The sequence below is a fragment of the Ictidomys tridecemlineatus genome, chromosome 3, assembly GCF_052094955.1.
Source record: "Ictidomys tridecemlineatus isolate mIctTri1 chromosome 3, mIctTri1.hap1, whole genome shotgun sequence".
In the NCBI taxonomy this organism is placed as follows: domain Eukaryota; kingdom Metazoa; phylum Chordata; class Mammalia; order Rodentia; family Sciuridae; genus Ictidomys; species Ictidomys tridecemlineatus.
Genome location: NC_135479.1, coordinates 160,034,536 through 160,051,667, shown reverse-complemented (window position 1 = coordinate 160,051,667; position 17,132 = coordinate 160,034,536). Strand labels below are relative to the sequence as shown.

The following is a 17,132-nucleotide window of genomic DNA, read 5'->3' as shown; positions in this document are numbered from 1 at the left end:
CTATTTCTTCTGGTTGTACATGATGTAGAATCACATTTGTTGTATAGTCATACATGGACGTTGGGTAATAATGTTAGATTCACTCTACTATTTTTTCAACCCTTTTACAAATCCTTCCCTTCTCTGCTCTCTACCTAATCCAGAGCAACTCTTTTCTTCCCCCCAGTTGTGAATTAGTATCCACATATCAGAGAAAGCAGACAGCCTTTGATTTTTGTTTGTTTGTTTGTTTGTTTGTTTTTGGTAATCAACAACCAGCAAGCCAGGTCTAAAATTCTTTAAGTAGGATACTGGGTTTTAACTTTAATGTTTACATTTGTACTCATGGTTCCTCTTATATTTAATTGGGCTCAATCTTAGTACTGAGAGTCAGACTTACATCTTGTCTGTGTTATCAGTGAGGGCCTAGCATCTCTAATGACCTCTAGTTGTTTTAGTGAAAGTTGTATTATTGTAAAGCATTAACAGAAAATATTATGAAGTTTACAATAAAATATGAAATGATATTAGCAAGAGTAAGCCATGTTGACTTTGCATAATAGTTATGATGCACGAAACATAATTTTTATAATCTGAAACCTTTACTTTAGACTTCAATTTGAAAAAAAAAAGAGCTTGGTGGAATGCTCTTGTAAATCTAATAAAATTTAAAAGATTTGTATAAGTGAAAGATATGAATACAACTAGTATACCAAGAAGCAAGTAACAGCACCATAATTGCACTGTTGTTCTTATTTTAACCAAGTTTAGTTTTAAAGAAAAATTCAGAATCTATAGTGTAGTTTAATCCTCTAAACTAACAGTGATGATATAAAAAAAGTTCTACATATCCTTAGACTAGTTTCCCTCAATAATAAAACTTTACACAAAAATTATCTGGAAAGATAAGAGCAGATTTACTCCCAACCTCACCGTGTGTATGTGGGGGCAGAGGATCTTTACTCACAGAAGCCACAGGAAGCAGCCAGAGCCCCCATTCCGGAACCTCTCTGATGTCACACTTGTCGTCATGACACTCTGGGTACAAACCCAGAAGAGCCATCTGGTGGCTCTCATTTGTTTGAGAGCAGGCGATGAGCCAAGATGATCTCAAATGTTTTCTCACCTTCACCCAAAACTACAGCCAGATCTGCCTGGCTTTTGCCAAGCCTTTGGGCATCCTTTAGTGTGTCAGCACTGACCACTTTGAGTGGCCTCTTTTTCTCCATCCCGTGAGTATCTCATGCAAGCTGCTAGATTTCTTACAAAGAGCTAGAAGGGAAAATAGTGATAGTGAAGAGGCAGGGAAGCGGAGAGAGAGGATCAGGAAGGGGAAGAAGGATATATAGTCAGAAGCATAGAGATCTAGAGTGCCTGATGCATTTAGGAACCGGTGGGTAATGCTAGTGACATTTGATGGTGTCTGTGGTATGTTTCTAGCCTAGATATTTAAAACTGTCCTTAAGGAGTGTGAGTCCTACCTCAGGCAGGCCAGGCCTCATGGGGCACTCTGGGTTGCCCCAGACTAGAACTGAGTCTGGCTCTGTTTTCAGCTGCCGAGCCCTGGCCCAGAGTGGAGAATGGGCCCTTCCAGTGGCCACTGGGATCCTCTGTCTCCTCAGTTTCTACAGCCTCATTTGCATGAACATATCAGACCCAGGCATATTGCACAGAGGTAAGGCCTCAGAACCTGGAGAAGGAGGGGGTAGCCCAAGGGCTGAGGCCTATAGGGTGATTTCTAAAGTGCTCACCCCACCTAGGGCCTCAGAATCCCTTCTCTCAATGTCATCCTTAATTAGGTGCTGGCAATTTATTTCCCAAGCCACTGAGGTGTGATAAAACAGAATCATGGAGGTTTCCCAGGTGCTTTAGAAGACCTATCAGGCTGGCAAAAGAGGCCAGGCAGGCTCCTCCAAACCACGCAATTGATCCTAACTCCTTCCTATTTCACACAAGTCTCTAATCACTGATCACTATTCCAAAGGGTGGAGCTCCATAGAGAGCTCTTCTGGCTGGAAACCCCCTTCTCTCTGACTGCAAGCCCATGTGAGTGGTCAGCTTGCTCAACAGGAACCGGGATTCTCCTGCCCACCTCCTCCCCACCGTCTTGCTGTCTTGTGATTCTACGGGGCTGCCCCAAGCAGCAGAGTGCTCCAAGGGCCTCCTGCCACTACCCAAACTTCTTCTCATGCCAGGCTCTGTCGAGCAGAAACCAGAGGCATCCTATGTGGCACACTTGAACAACAAATCTTTCCCAATGCCATGGTGTGCCAAATGTCATCTCCACCGCCCGCCCCGAACACACCACTGTGAAACCTGCAACATCTGTGTGGAGGTGAGTACTCGTCCTCCCAGTCCACTCACCAACCCATCCCCAGGCACCTAGCCAGGAGAAGGAACCACCCATCATAAGGGGGCCAGGGGTCTGTATGAGACCATCTTCCCACACTGCTATAAGTAGCTCTGACACACTGTTAGTCGCTTACATATGTCATTGGCTCTGTGTCTGCACCTGTCCTGAGAGACTGGCTATGCTTGCACTGGTGCTGACATGCAAAGGGCATCCCATCCATGCTGACCTGGTGGAGCCAGGGGGAGGAAAGGCAGTGACTGTCCCATCCCCTGCCTTGCTGATACTATAGACCCAAATTTTAGGCCGGATGCAGCCCTGTTCTGGGGATCTTTGCCTGTCCCCCTCTGGGTGTCCCAGTTGGAGGGTTTCCTTGGTTCTCAGTGCTTTTCTCTCGTGTGCACACCCTGCATGGGTTTACAAGTGCACAAGGCTGGCTGGGAAAGGCTGTTTCTTTCATCTTTATCCAGTATCTGAGAAAATAGAGGCCCAGATTTATTCTACATCCTGTTCCAAGTGACACTGGGCAGGTCTTGTCTCTAAAGACCTCAGTCATGACAGGTGACCTGATGAGCCATGGATTCCTAACTGTTCTCTAGCAATGGAAATGCTGCTTTCTCCCTGGAGATGGGAGCTCACGTGTAGGCCCAGAGCAGGTGGCCTAGAGGGCTGGGTTGTGGGAGGCCTCAGGATTTGGGGGTGCTGGAGGCCAGGACTGACAGACCCTCAGTGCTGCCTCCTCTCCCCTAGGAATTCGACCACCACTGCAGGTGGGTGAACAACTGTGTGGGGCACCGCAACATCAGGCTCTACATGCTGCTCCTCCTCTCATTATGCCTCTACCTGGGTGCCGTGCTGGCTAGCTGTGTGGTATTCCTGGTACACAGAAGCAACATACCCTTCATGGACCGAGCCCTGACGTATCCACAAAGTCCCAAGGGCCCACACTGGGACCAGCTCTGGTGGAGGGGAGGGAGGGGTGGTCAGCCAAGGGGCTGGGTAACTGAAGGCGGAGATGACTGGGCGGGACTATAGGGAGAAGTCAGTTGGGAGAACCCGTTGGTGGACCCCTTGAAGGCTAGTGGGGGTGGGGCAGGACATGGCCTGTGAGATTGAGAATCCAGAGTGGGGCCCATGGAGTGGGGAAAGAAGGTTGAAGTGGGACAGGAAGGACCACAGTGAAGTGGGTGAGGTTGGGCTTAGGTGTAGTAGACTAATTGTCCAGTCCAGGGAGGAAGAGTTGGTGGGTGGGGGCAGTTGGGGCACGAAAAGGAAAGGGGAGGGGTCGATGGAAAGGCGGGGCCAGGAGGGAACTGTTCCCTGGCTTGGCTTCTTAGCCTGTGCACAGCATCATAGTGGCTGTACCTTCCGCTAGCCTCCTGGTGCGACTCATCCTGCAGCTGCTTATCAAGGCCAGTGCGGTGAGCACTGCAAGGCGCCCCTATGAGACCCAGGTAAGGGGACCAAATGTGTTTACCCTGATACCCAGCTGGCCACCTCTGCCACTAGGCACTATCTCTGCTTTCTCCACTGCCCTTGGCCCTGATGGTGCCCCTGAGTCCTTCCTGACCCACATCTTAAGATGCAGCCCAGATGTCTCCTCCCCATGGAGCTGGGTGGTCATGCTCCCTCCTGGGCGCATTGCATTGAAAGCCTACTGTGAGCTAGGCTGTGTGTTATTTGATGGATGGGTATAGAGGTGAGTAAATACATCCTGCCCTCATGCTGATAAGCAGCTTGCAATCAGAATAACACCAGCTGACACCCAGGAACACTCGAAGAGATGGGGTTGGTCCTGAGTGTGTAGCAGACAGGAAGAAGCTGGGAGTTTGGCAAGGCAAGGGCTGTAGAATAGGACATGCCACTCTGTGTGTCCTTGGATGGTGTGTGATTTTGGATTGGCAGAAGGCCAGATTGCATTGCCTGTGAGAGACACACCTGTGCACAAAGGCATGGAAACATGGAAGTAGTGTGTGAAAACAACAATGGACAAAGGGATCTAATTCAAGCACAGGGTGGCATGAGCAATGAGGTTAACCCCATGGGGTCAAGATTAGAAAGGCCCAGAAACTCAATCCTGGTAATTAGTTTGGATGAAGTCAAACCTGGAAGCCATGGCAAAATTTCCTCAAAATGGCATTAATGAGGAATAATTTACAAATCAAAAAATTTATCCTTTTCGTCTATAGTTTGGGATTTGGACAAATGCATACCATTGAGTACTCTCCACCATGGTCATGTTAGACCAGTTTCATTACTCCAGAAAATCCTTTCATCTCTTGTCAGTTTCTCTCCCTACATCCTTGTGGATTTTTGCTTCCCAGAATCATGTATCCGTGCAGTTGTGTGCTTTTTAGTCTGGCTTCATTCATTTAGCACAACACATTTGAGAGTCATCTATGTTGTTGCTCATATCAGTAGTCTGTTTTCTTTTATTTCTGTGTAGTCCTGTATGGGTGCCCTGCATAGTGTAATACATTTACCATTTGAAGGATTTTTACATTGTATCTAGCTTGGGGCAGTAGTTTTTCTTTGTGTGTTTCTTTGTTTTTCTACCAGGAATTGAAAACAAGGATGCTTAATCACCGAGCAGCATTCCCAGTCCCCTCTATTTTTTCTTTTTGAATTTTTTAAAAACATTTTGAGGCAGGATCTCTAAGTGGCTTAGGGCCTCACTATGTTACAGATGCTGGCTTTAGTCCTCCTGTCTCAACCACCAAGACTTGAGTATACAGTTTGGACAACTGTGCCAGATATTTTGGGGCAGTTCTAAAGAAAGATGCTACAAACTTTGGTGTACAAGCATCTGAACACAAGTTTCCATTTCTGTTAGGAAAAGTTTTAGGGGTGAGTATTGTGAGTTACAAAGTAAACTTAGGTAGAACAACATAAAGGTAACCACCTTATCATTCCTTCTTTCTACCAGCAATGCATGAGAATTCCAGTTGCTAAACTTCCTCACCAACATTTAACACTGTCATTTGTCGGTATTTTGTTTTATTTTCAAATTGTAGCCTGTCCATTACAGGAGTAGTGGTATCTCATTAGGGCTCCAGTCTGTGTTTTCCTAGTGAGCAATGACGATGAGCATATTATCATGTCTTATCAGCCACCCATATGGGTTCTCTATATTATATGAGGGTCCACATTTTGTAAATATTCTCTTGCGATTCGTGGTTTCTCATTTCATTTTCTTCATACCATCTCCAAAGAGCAGGAGTTCTTAGTGGTGTTGTTTTTCCCATACTGGGGATTGAATCAGGGGTGCCCAACAACTGAGTTTCTTCCCCAGCATTTGTTGTTGTTTTTCACTCTACATGGAACATCATGTCACCTATGAGGAGCAGTTTCATTACTTTCTTTCCAATCTATGGGTCTTTATTGCTTTTTCACTTGGGGGTTGAACAGGAATGAGAAGGGTGGTCATGACGGCCTCGGGACTCCTTTAGTAGGACAACAACTCCTCTAAAGGCTCCTTCAGGAAGACAGGTGGACAGTACCACTGGGGGAAGGGGAAAGCTGCAGACCCAGGGACAGCTGAGAAGACAGAGGAGCCTGTGGGCTCAGCACTTCCCATATTAGTCACCCTTTCACCACAGCCATATCTGGTCCCCTCCCCCCTGTGACTCCTCTGCTTAGCCCTTACTCCTCAGCCCTGTGGCCTGCCCTCCTCCTCCTCTCTCCAGCTTCAGTTCACCATTTAGTTTTCCTGGCAGCATTTTACCTTCCCCCATCCTGTGGTTCTTCTAGATCCAGGCCATTGCCCTTCCTCCTCTGCTCTGCTCAGAATGAGGTCCTCCATGTCCAGATTGCCCAGTCTCAAGGGACCTAAATGTGGCCTGCCCTCTGGGATTCACCAGACAGGGCTCCTTTCCATTATTTGTAGCACCTGAAACAGGCACTAATTCCATGCTCCAACTTGCAGTCCCTTCCCTACTCCATCCCTGACCGGAAGCTCCTCCTAGACTTGGTGCTTGATGGCAAGGACACTAGGGAAAGAGCACATCTGTCCAAATCGCAGTTCTATAACTGACTTGCAGGAAGACCTTGGCTGTGCTACTTACCCCCCTTGTCTATAAGTCTTCGCATCTCTAAAACAGGGAAATATGGGTTAATTCACACAAGACACATAGAACAGTGCCTGGTACCAGATAGTGTCCTACCTGCTGCTATTAGTATTACTACCATTCCTTCTGTGGTCAGCTACATGTGTCTCATCTTAAAACCCAAGTAACTCCCACCCTTAACATCCTAGGACTCCACTCTACTTGTTGTACCCTCTGTGCCTTATTCCCTGAAACAGTTGACAGTGCTCACTAGCTCCACACTTCACTTCCTGGCCCACCTCAGTCCAGACCCTGCCCTTGCTGTCATGATGATGCTCTCAACTAGGGGCAGAGCCAGCAGACATTCTTGAGACTACTCTTTCTGGACAGGACACAGCCTCTGAAACCAGAAGGAATGGAAATAGCCTTCTTGCATGTCTTAATGCTTAACGCTCTGGGGGTCTCCTCTGCATATACCTGGGTGCTGTGAGCTAGGTTGCCTATATAGGTCCCTTGATACCCTCTCCCTGCACTACCCTGGCCACTCCCCACCGTGCCCAGGGGCTCATGTTGCAGCTGCACTCTGGACCCTGAGTGTAGGCTGGCCATGCTGTTTGTAGTGTGTTTTCAAAACCCAGTGCAGTGACTTTATTTATTTATTTTTTTTGCTACTGAGTATTGCATCCAGGGACATTTTACCACTAAGCTACATCCTCAGTCCCTTCCATATTTTATTTTGAAGCAGGGACTCACTAAGTTGCTGAGGCTCCTCTCTAACTTTTGATCCTCTTGCCTCAGTGTCCTGAGTCACTGGAATTGCAGGCATATACAACCACGTCTGCTTTGACTGAGATAGTTTTGATGCCCTGAAATATTTCTTGCTGGGGTGTATCTGAGTGGTAGAGCATGTGCTTATCATGTGCAAGGCCCTGGGTTCTTCAGTATCCAGTATACAAATAAAATTTGAATAAATGAGTGAACCAACAAACAAATAATCAACATTTGAGATAGAAGAAAAGAGATAAAGAGACAGAATTCTGATGTCTTGAGTCCCCAAGTTCAGGGGAAGTAAAAGAGGCAGCAAGAAGTTGGGCAAAAAATGGACAAGAAGATACCATTTGATGTTGGTCTGTCCATTGAGACCCAGAATGTGAGCAGGAGCCACAAGAGTGGAGCCAGTGTGAGATGCTGTTCTGGGTACTCTAGAGGTGTTGGATTCTATTCAGGTCTGGTTGTATTCCTTGAGTGTGAGAGAGTAGAGGTATTCAAACAGTGCACAGTTTTTAAGTTTATTAATTATCATTTCTTTCAGCATTTTTCTATACCATATGTACCCCAATCCTTAATATATTTTGTTTTGAGATAGGGTCTCACTAAGTTACTGTGGGCCTTCACAAGTTGTTGAGGCTGGCCTTGAACTTGTGATCTTCCAGCCTCAGCCTCCCAGGTCACTATGATTTCAGGCATCTAACATTGCACCTGGAAGGAAACTAATTTCTTTATTGCTGTGAATACCTTAAAGGAGGCAGAACCTCATAGAGCACAATGGTTCCTGTTGCTTTTTGGGTGTATTCCAGAGATGTTCTGATGTGAAATCCGCTTTCCTTCTTGTGCACAATAGTGTTGAAGATCAAAGTCTTAATGTGGAGGCCATGGAGAATTGGGGGTGAACACAGGTGCTTCTGGGTCACTTGCCATTGTTCCAGAATATTTGCTAGTTAAAGCTGTTGAGGTGGGGTTGAGACTCAACCTAGTCTGGGAGCAGAAAGGGGAGAGACTGATGGTTGAAGTCAGAGGGAAGAGAAAATAGAGTAAGAAAGGGTACAAGCTAGTCAGTGTCCATGGGAGGACTTGACATTGGAGCATGACCTTTAATGTTTTGAGTACTAAAGGCTTCAGCCCAGATTTTCCTTTTCCATCTGATTAGTGACTATGAAAACATGATTGGGCATTTCTGCTTCCACTGCCCTCCCAGATAGTGAAAGTCAATAAAGATATATTTTTAGAAAGAAATCAAGAGGTGAGAAAATAATGTGGGAGCAGGATGGAGACACCATTATTGCATCAGTTGAGCAGAGCAGCACTAGAAATGTCTTAAATGATATCTGGAAGGATATGGCAAAGGGAGGTGAAAGGTGATGAGGGAGCCCTGAGAAGGCAGGAGATGTGGGTGCAATGTCAGCACTGGTCTGAAGAGAGCTGCTCACAAGTGTGTCAGGGAAGTCATTCTTTCAGAAGCCTGGGAAGGCTGGAGGCTCTGGGTCACTCTTGGGCTCCCCTGCCCTTGGAATCTTGCCACAGGTCTGGGTTGAGCCTTGCATTAACTTTTACCATCTTAAGGATTGTCACTGGGAGATGGTCTTGCCCACTCCTGCTGATTCTGAGCTCCTCTTTCCATCCCCATCTCCCTCCAGCCTGACAATCCCTTTGACCAAGGCTGCTTCACAAATTGTTACATCCAGATGTGTATGCCACTGGGACCCAAGTAAGTTGGTAAACCTGGGGCTGGTGGGATAGGATGAAGCTGGGTCCCTTTCCCTGGTCCCTTACTCCATCTCTAAGACCCTGATGCTCCCTGCTCCATTCCTTTGGGGTTTTGTCTATAGCACTCTTGGAGCCTCTGGGAATTTCATTCTGTCTTGCCCTTGTAGGTTCTTGCTACAAGAAATGGGGGTAGAGGGTAACAGCTGCCTGGATGATGCTCCTGGATGAGAGCCCTGAGCTTTATGCTTTCCAAGCTGAGGTTCAGTGAGGGTGGTCAGGGAGAACTGGCCAGTGTGGTAGTGACCCCTTGCCCTTGAACTTTTGTTCTGCAGGTACATGACCGAAGCTGTCAGTCTGCAAATAGAGCTGGGGACTGAATGGGAGCCAACAGAGGTATACATTCCACCACAACATCCTACACACCTCCTTGCATCCAAGTCTCCAACTCTAGTCCCCCCAAGTAGTGGCCAGTCTGCACCTTTACAGGAGGTGTGAAGAGTAGTGAGTGTGCATTGAAACAGGGGTGTCTGTGGAATGCAGCAATTGGAGCCTAAGGATGGGGATTATGAAACTGGAAGGTGCACTGTTCAGGTCACAGGGCTTCAGAACACACTGAGGTGTCCCTGGATAGATAAACATAATAAGACTAAACCATAAGTTTTCTATACCATAGAACATTCTGGTTACAGCTTTTTTGACAAATAATCTTATGGCTTCTTTAAAAGTCATAACACTTAACTCAATGGATTTTTGCTTTCTATATTTAGTCTTCTATTTCACTGGTTTTTCTCTTTCATATTGTGTATAAGTATTATATCTAAAACTTGGACCCCAAATTATGTATTTTATGTTTTTAAAGCCTCAATGTCATTTAAGGGACAATTGAACATGAAATTCCTCACCAGCTAAGAGAGATTTTACATAGTAATCACCTTACATGGAGCCAGGAAGAGAGAACTACTAATGGGACTTGCAGGGGACTATGATGTGGTGGCACATAATGCAGTTCCCAGACAGAGCTCTGAGGCCTGCCATTGGATCCTGATCTCATGATAGTGGATGTGTTTTCTTCATTCATTTTCAATTGGCTCATTGAAGTGAAAGGGAGGCTAGGCATTATATCTTTGTAAAATGTTTTTTGAAAATTTGTTTCTTCTTGAATGTTATTTCTCATAGATGGCCAGGGATTATTAGATGGAAAAATGACCCATGACATAATTAAGACACAATTTTACTTCAGGATGATAGGCCATAAAAGTATTGATTTGGGGCTGAACATGTAGTTAAGTGTAGAGAGCTTGCCTAGGATACATGAGGTCCTGGGTTCCATCCTTGGCAAGGCAAAAACCCATACATCTAGCTTCTAGGGGGTGGTACCCATCTATAATCTCAGCAAGTCTGGAGGCTGAGTTAGCCTGCTTGTAAGTTTTCAGCCAGCCTCAGCAATTTTGTTAGATCCTAAGATTAAAAAGGACTGGGAAGTAAGCTTGGGGGTGAGGCACACCTGGGTTCAATCCCCAGTTCTAAAAAAGTAAATAAATACATAAATGGTTTTGAATCCTACCAATAAGTATTGATCTTTGAGTCTGCCATTCTGACTTTATTCAGAAATGTGTTTATTTTACTAAGCTCTTTCCTCTATTGTTTGAGAGCAATGTTATTAATCTGTAGAAAGTGTTCTGTGAATTTAGTTTGAATTAGTAGAATGTAGAATGAGAATTTTTGGAAACTTTCTTGGGAATTTCTTTTTAACAACTAAATTCAATTTAACATTAATTTTATTAGTAATAAAAATACTGAAAATCACCTAATATTTTGAACAATTAATAATAAATGAAATAATACCTATGCATATGGATATATATCAGAAATCAAGGTAAACTTATCTATTTACTATTATTTATTTTAGGTACTGAGCTGACTCCTGAGTCCTTGTATGGGCATGTGCCACCACACATGATAATTTTAAAAGAGATGGGAAGGAAGATTGTTGAAATTCTTCCCTGTATTCATGAGTCTATGTTATTTACCTTTCCTCCCTATATTTCTGTAGGTCTGAAATATTTCAAATAAAAGTTTTGGTTACAATGATTGCCTCCTCTTTTCTCTTTCCTTTTTTATTCTTTGATCCTTTTGCAATTGTGAGAAGGGCAAAGTCTTTGGAATAGTATAAATGGCTGTGATTTACAAGTCTCAATTCTGATTGTGTCTTTTTCCCCTTAGGTTTTCTGGCACAGTTTTTACTGCTATTGATGTGGCTCTGGGTCAATAAAAGTTAGCACCTTTCTCATACTTCTACTGTTAGACCAGGACACAAGAAAAGACCACTGACTCCAATTAAAATCAAATTAAAGCAAGCTTATCATTGCGACAGGCCGGGCTGCCTCTCCCACCCAAAACAAGGCAGCAGCAGCTGCTTTCTGAAGTCCAGATTTATAGCCCAGAAAGTTACACAAAGGGGGTTTACAGATAACAAAACTCTGACAAGCATAACACAAATGGTAGTTTACATTTTTGCTGGCCCCGACAAGAGAATTGATGAAGGTCATTAGAGCCTCAGAGAGGGTTGTTATCTGGCCAGGGAAGGCCAAGATTTGTTAGGCGTCACTAAAGTTTCAGAGAGAGCTGCTCTCTGGTCAGAGAGCCCAGGCATGGGTGAGTTCAAGGCACGCGCAGGCATTCCAAGCAGGTTCAGAATTTGCAGTAATTTATAGTAAAGCCGAAATTATCTTTTCATGGTTTTGTGGCGATGGCTCCCAATTTTAAGAAAAGATCAGGTTGGGTCTACCACTACATGTATATTAGCTTTCTTTTAGGGGAAAAACTAGATGAAGCTAAGCATAATCAATAGCAATGTAATTTTTAAAGTTAAATATGTTGCAAGAATTAATCTATATAATTTCATACCATTCTCACTTTAGGGAGAACAAATAAGGCATTATATCATGAATAAGCAAATATTGTAAAAAGTATTTTCCCAGGTAGGAGGGACAAGAGGAGTAATTCTTGGCACTGGGCTGAGCTTAGGTGGGCTAATCAACTTCAAGAAAAATTAGAAAAAGATTTAGGGTCCTGGTAGTGGAAAATAATGTGCATATTCAGTATGCAAGTCCAAATACTCATTTGTCAGTTATAATCTCACTATATAATAATATCATGTGTTACTACAAATTATTAACAGGTTGGTGTTTGTTACTTTCTAAGAGAATTAGGAAAACCACAGATTTATTTTTTAATTACGTTTCCATTATAGGTTGCTATTAAACAGATTAATTTACAGAAACACCCACAGAAGGAACTGATCCTTAATGAGCTCTTGGTGATGATAGAATAAAAGAATCATAACATCATTCACTTCTTAGACAGGTAAATATGTTTGAGGTTCTTTTAATCATTGGGATAAAATCATGGAAATTTGTAGTTTGATGGAGGCTAGCCACTTTGAAGTGTCAATACTGAGAAGGTCCTTTTGCTACAAGGATATTACTTGTGTTAGTGTGAAAAATCAGCTAAATGAAGGACATTGCTGATATTGTGTCTATTCATGCAAATGATCAGACACAGAAACATTAAGGAATGATCAGCTGAGATTCATGTCTTAAGCCACAAAGTTGACTACACACATTTCTTTCTGAAATGTTTAGATTAGTTTTTAGATTTTAAATGCTATTCTTTGTAGGTAAATTGTACATGTTCATCAAAAGCTCCTGTAGACCACATGCTGTAGTGTAAGCTTGTAATCCCAGCAGCTAGAGAGGCTGAGGCAAGGAGGATCATGAGTTCAAAGTCAGCCTCCACAATTCAGAAAGGGCCTAAGCAACTCAGTGAGTCTTAAATAAAATACAAAATAGGGCTGGGGATATGGCTCAGTGGTTGAGTGCCTCTAGTTCAATCCCTGGTAACCCCCTCCAAAAAAGATACATGAGGTCATGTTTAGAAATTGAAGTTTTGTTTGTTGTTTTTTTAAAGACAGAATGGAATATTAAGAATATAATTCAATCATACATATGAATGAAAGCCCACTAGTAAAATATGATACAATTGATTATATTATATGGTTATAGGCCTTTTTATTTCTTACATAAATTGTTTAGGGTGAGGAATTGGTGATATATTTTTCAGGCTTTATCCCTAATTTTGGAGTATGCATTAATGGAAATAAATTTTCAGGTACATTTGGTGCTTTTTAAAATAATATTTCAAGTCAGCATGGAATGCTAAGTAAGATAAGCCACAGGCTTTGGAATTATGAGACCTTGACTTCAGATGCTGATTCTGTGACATACTATGTAATCTAAGATGAGTTCCTTAATCTCTCCAAGCCTGTCTCTGTATCTGCAAAACAAGATCAGTAATCTCTAATTGTAGGGTTATTTTTGTTGGAAAAGTTCAAAATATATACCTAGGCAACTATTATGGGCAAACTATGACTTCAAAATCATAATGAATATCATAATGACCCTCGGACATTTTTGTGCTGTGACATATTAACTTTACAGTTTTCTTCTTTGCTCTCAAACTATCAGTTCTGTTGTTTTATCATTATGGTGCTTAATATTTGAACTTGAATATAGAGTGTCAAATGTTTAAAAAAATAGAGTGGAAGTTTTGAATGTTCTAATTTTAGTTACCTGGTAGGAGAAGATTTGCTTGTAGTAATGGAGTACCTTGCTGGTGGGCCAGTGACTGTTGTTGTTACAGCAACCTGCATGGATGAGGCACAGATTACTGCAATGTACAGAGTGGTGATTTTGCATTCTTTGGGACAAACTAGGGTGATGTGGGGTTAACAAGAGATGATTAAAAGGAAGATTTTCCAAGAAGGGGAATTTTTGTTTTACACAATCTCTGCAAGTTATCCCATCTTGTTTTATCTCAGATGTGAGTTTTAGCCCTTCATTGTAGGATGCCTTGGGAATGAGTTACAGACCCTATTTTATTTTTATTTTTTGTATTAGGGATTGAATCTACAGTTGCTCTACCACTGAGCTATGTGCCCAGTCGAAAAGATGCCTAGGCAAGCCTGGAACTTGTGATCTTCCTACTTCTGCCTTGGTGTAACTGGAGTTACACATGCCCAGTTAAGCCTTTGAAGAACAATTATTATCACTAACAAATCTCATTATATTCATCACAATATTTTATCATCCAGTTAGGGCACTTCTGAGAATTAATGGGGCTATAATTAAAAATATGCCACTCAGCTAGGTTTGGTGGTACATGTCTGTAATCTCCATCACTCAAAGGCTGAGAGAGGACAATTGCAAGTTCAAGGGTGGCCTCAGCAACTTAGCAAGGCCCTAAGCAACTTAGTGTGACCCTATCTCAAAATTAAAAAAGATAGGGCTGGAGATGTAGCTCAGAGGTAAAGTCTCTTTATGCTAAATCCCCATTATCCCTCCTCTTGCACATCCACCCCTTCCCACTGAAAACTGGGGCTAGAATCATTGCAGACAAAGCAAGACACATATCGAACTTTAAGATCATTATGTCTGTTTCATTGACGGTGAAGAAATTGGTTGTTTCTTCATATTTTTTAATGAATTTCCAGATGTCCTTTTTTTAAGTTTGTAGAATCTTCCAAATTGCCTAATTCTCAGCCAAAAACAAGTGTTCCATCTTTCCCCAGGTAACTTTTTCTAAATAGAGGAGACTAGGTTAATGATTTGCTTATTGTCATTGAAATGGATCCTACTCTGTCCTGATGTAATAGGGATCATTGTCATAAATGACAAATTATAAATGTTTATGATAGACTATTCTATAATACACAGTGAATTAAAACTTGGCATACTACATAGGCGATTATTTTTATTCAGGTAACTTTCTTGAAAATTGAATTCTAAGTTTGTGTTCCACCTAAGAAGGAAAGAAATTAGAACTCTTGCATAGTTCTCAATACTATATTCCTTAACAAAGTAGGTTTTGTAACTTTTAAAAACTAATAAAAACTTAACAAGAATTTATCTATTCCTACTCAATTGGCTTTTCTCACTTTTTATAGTTGATATAAAATCAATTTCAGGAGTTGTTCTGACTGCATTCACTTGGGTCTCCGTTTCTGTGCCAAAATTTTTAAATTATGACTTACAATTACTGTATTTTTCTGTGCCTTCATTCTTGACTAGAACCTGATTTAATGCTTCTTAAGTAATATATGATTATAGCATTTATATCAGTTTTTGTTTGTATAATAGTACAATACTTTAAATAAGAATTTTAGCACTTACAAATAGTGTGCAGATTTTGTTTTTCTACACTGAGGGGAATAAGAAAAAATCAACTAACTGTTCCCAAGTGCATAATTTATCCCCTCAATTTATATTCAAAAACATGGGGCAAAGAAATTTTTACAATCTCATTCTTGTATTTAAGGAAGGGAGGAATTTATTCTTACTTTTTTTTGTTTAAATACTTTTAGTTGTAGATGGACAAAATAACTTTATTTAATAGTTTCTTTTTAATTGTGATGGTTTTGGTTTCTTTGTTTCAATATTGGGGATCAGACCTAGAGCCCCACACATGCTAGGCAAGTGCTCTACCACTGAACTCTACCATAGACATATTCTTTTATTGTTGATGTCAGGTGTGGATACAGCTTGTCATAAAATCTAACAGAGAAGAAATGAAGAAGACATAGTACATTACATTGATGAACCCCTGAATGCAACAAGACCACCCACTATCTTACCTGCTTTTCTCTGTGGCTCACCTTGATGAGACTTCTGGGTACCTGAGGTTCAAGTGCAAATAACCACAAGTTTATTCTCTACTATTGAACTAATTTCTAAATAACTTATGCTTATTCACCAAGTGCTGGGTACACTCAGGCACTTAAGCCTAAAATGGCCTAGAAGTTATATGCACTTATCCATCATTTTATAAGACAGACCATTGAAGATAAAGTTTTAAAAATCAATTCCAGAGACTGGTGATATAACTCAGTGATAGACAATTTGGCTAGTGTACACAGTGTCTTGGGTTTGATGTCCAGCCCTGCAAGAACAAAAACCATAAGAAAGAAAGAAAGAAAGAAAGAAAGAAAGAAAGAAAGAAAGAAAGAAAGAAAGGAAGGAAGGAAGGAAGGAAGGAAGGAAGGAAGGAAGGAAGGAAGGAAGGAAGGAAGGAAGGAAAAAAGGAAGGGGAAAGGAAAGGAAAGAAAGAAGGGAGGCAGACAGAAAGAAATCAGTGATGGAGGAGCTGGGCATGTGGCTGATATCTGCAGTCTTAGTAGCTCAGGAAGCTAGCAGGCACATCATTTGAGGTCAGCCTGCACAACGTAGAAATGCCTTGTATAAAAAAAATAAGAAAGGAGGGACAATATTAAATGAGACACTATTTAATATTGTCTCTAGATGAGATCTAAGTGTGGGAAGGGATCTTCTTAAAATTCAAGGTATTATGTTTTCTTATGAGAGGATGTGTTTCTGTATAAATGTTAAGTATTACAGGGTCTTTGGCTAAATACTACAGGCTGTGCTCAGGCCTCAACTACTAGTATAATGACTCTGTGTGAACTAGTGAATGGGACATTTCAGGACTTTTCATTAATATCTGTTTTCTTTTGCTCAGTGTTTACAGGTATTGAAGTTTTTACATGCAAATGCTGTCATTCATTGGGACATAAAAAGTGACAATGTGCTTTTGGGAATGGAAGGAGCAGTTAAACTTAGTAAAAAGTGAAGTTTGAAAAAACATTAACTATTTACTATACTTTTCTTCCTTTCATATTAAAAAACCATCTCTTTATATTTTTGAAAATAAATATATGGGAGGGGAAAATATCTAGTGGTAAGAACTATGAACAGAGGACTGGATTGGGTTTAAATAATAGACCTGCTATTACTTGCTGAATACTTTGGTCAAGTTAATCTCTTTGTCTCTCTTTTCTAATTTATACCATGGTAAAATAATAGTACTAATCTCAGGATTTTTTTCGGAGGTTAAAAAGTAAAGGACTAAGAAGCAGTGCCTGGGACAGTCCTGATGTTGATGCTGTCTTAAAGAGGTCAAGTTGAATTTGTTTCTGCCATCTGTTATGCTGGTTTTGCTCATTGTACTCTTCAGCATTCTATGAGTTTCTTACAGTATAGCCTAACCAGAAGAGAGCTAGATGACCTGACCTCAGAGATGACAAGGAAAATATCCGACATCCCTAACATTCTTCTGTATGAGACACAATAGGGTCATGAAAAACATCCTGAACTTCTTTCCTCTATGCCCACAATCTCTGAATTCCTGCTATGCCCTTGGAGGATTCAAGCAGAGCTATT

General features: G+C 41.7%; 2 long non-coding RNA genes across 3 annotated transcripts in view; one reads left to right on the top strand and one right to left on the bottom strand.

Annotated features, from left to right (window-relative positions):
- The window catches only part of LOC144376426 (uncharacterized), a 35,620-nt gene extending 20,025 nt beyond the window's left edge, over positions 1-15,595 (bottom strand). The window contains exons 1-2 of one of the 2 annotated variants that reach the window (XR_013436908.1): positions 15,551-15,595; positions 13,491-13,564 (exon numbers count right to left, since the gene is read on the bottom strand). This is a non-coding gene — a long non-coding RNA (uncharacterized LOC144376426). Of the gene's footprint in view, positions 1-13,490; positions 13,917-15,550 lie in introns of those variants that run through there. The other variant, XR_013436907.1, reaches the window with a different exon arrangement.
- On the top strand, positions 7,722-10,989 carry LOC144376425 (uncharacterized). Its single transcript, XR_013436906.1, has 3 exons — positions 7,722-8,860; positions 9,192-9,252; positions 10,769-10,989. It is a non-coding gene; the product is annotated as an uncharacterized LOC144376425 (long non-coding RNA).
- Positions 15,596-17,132: the final 1,537 nt, after the last annotated feature.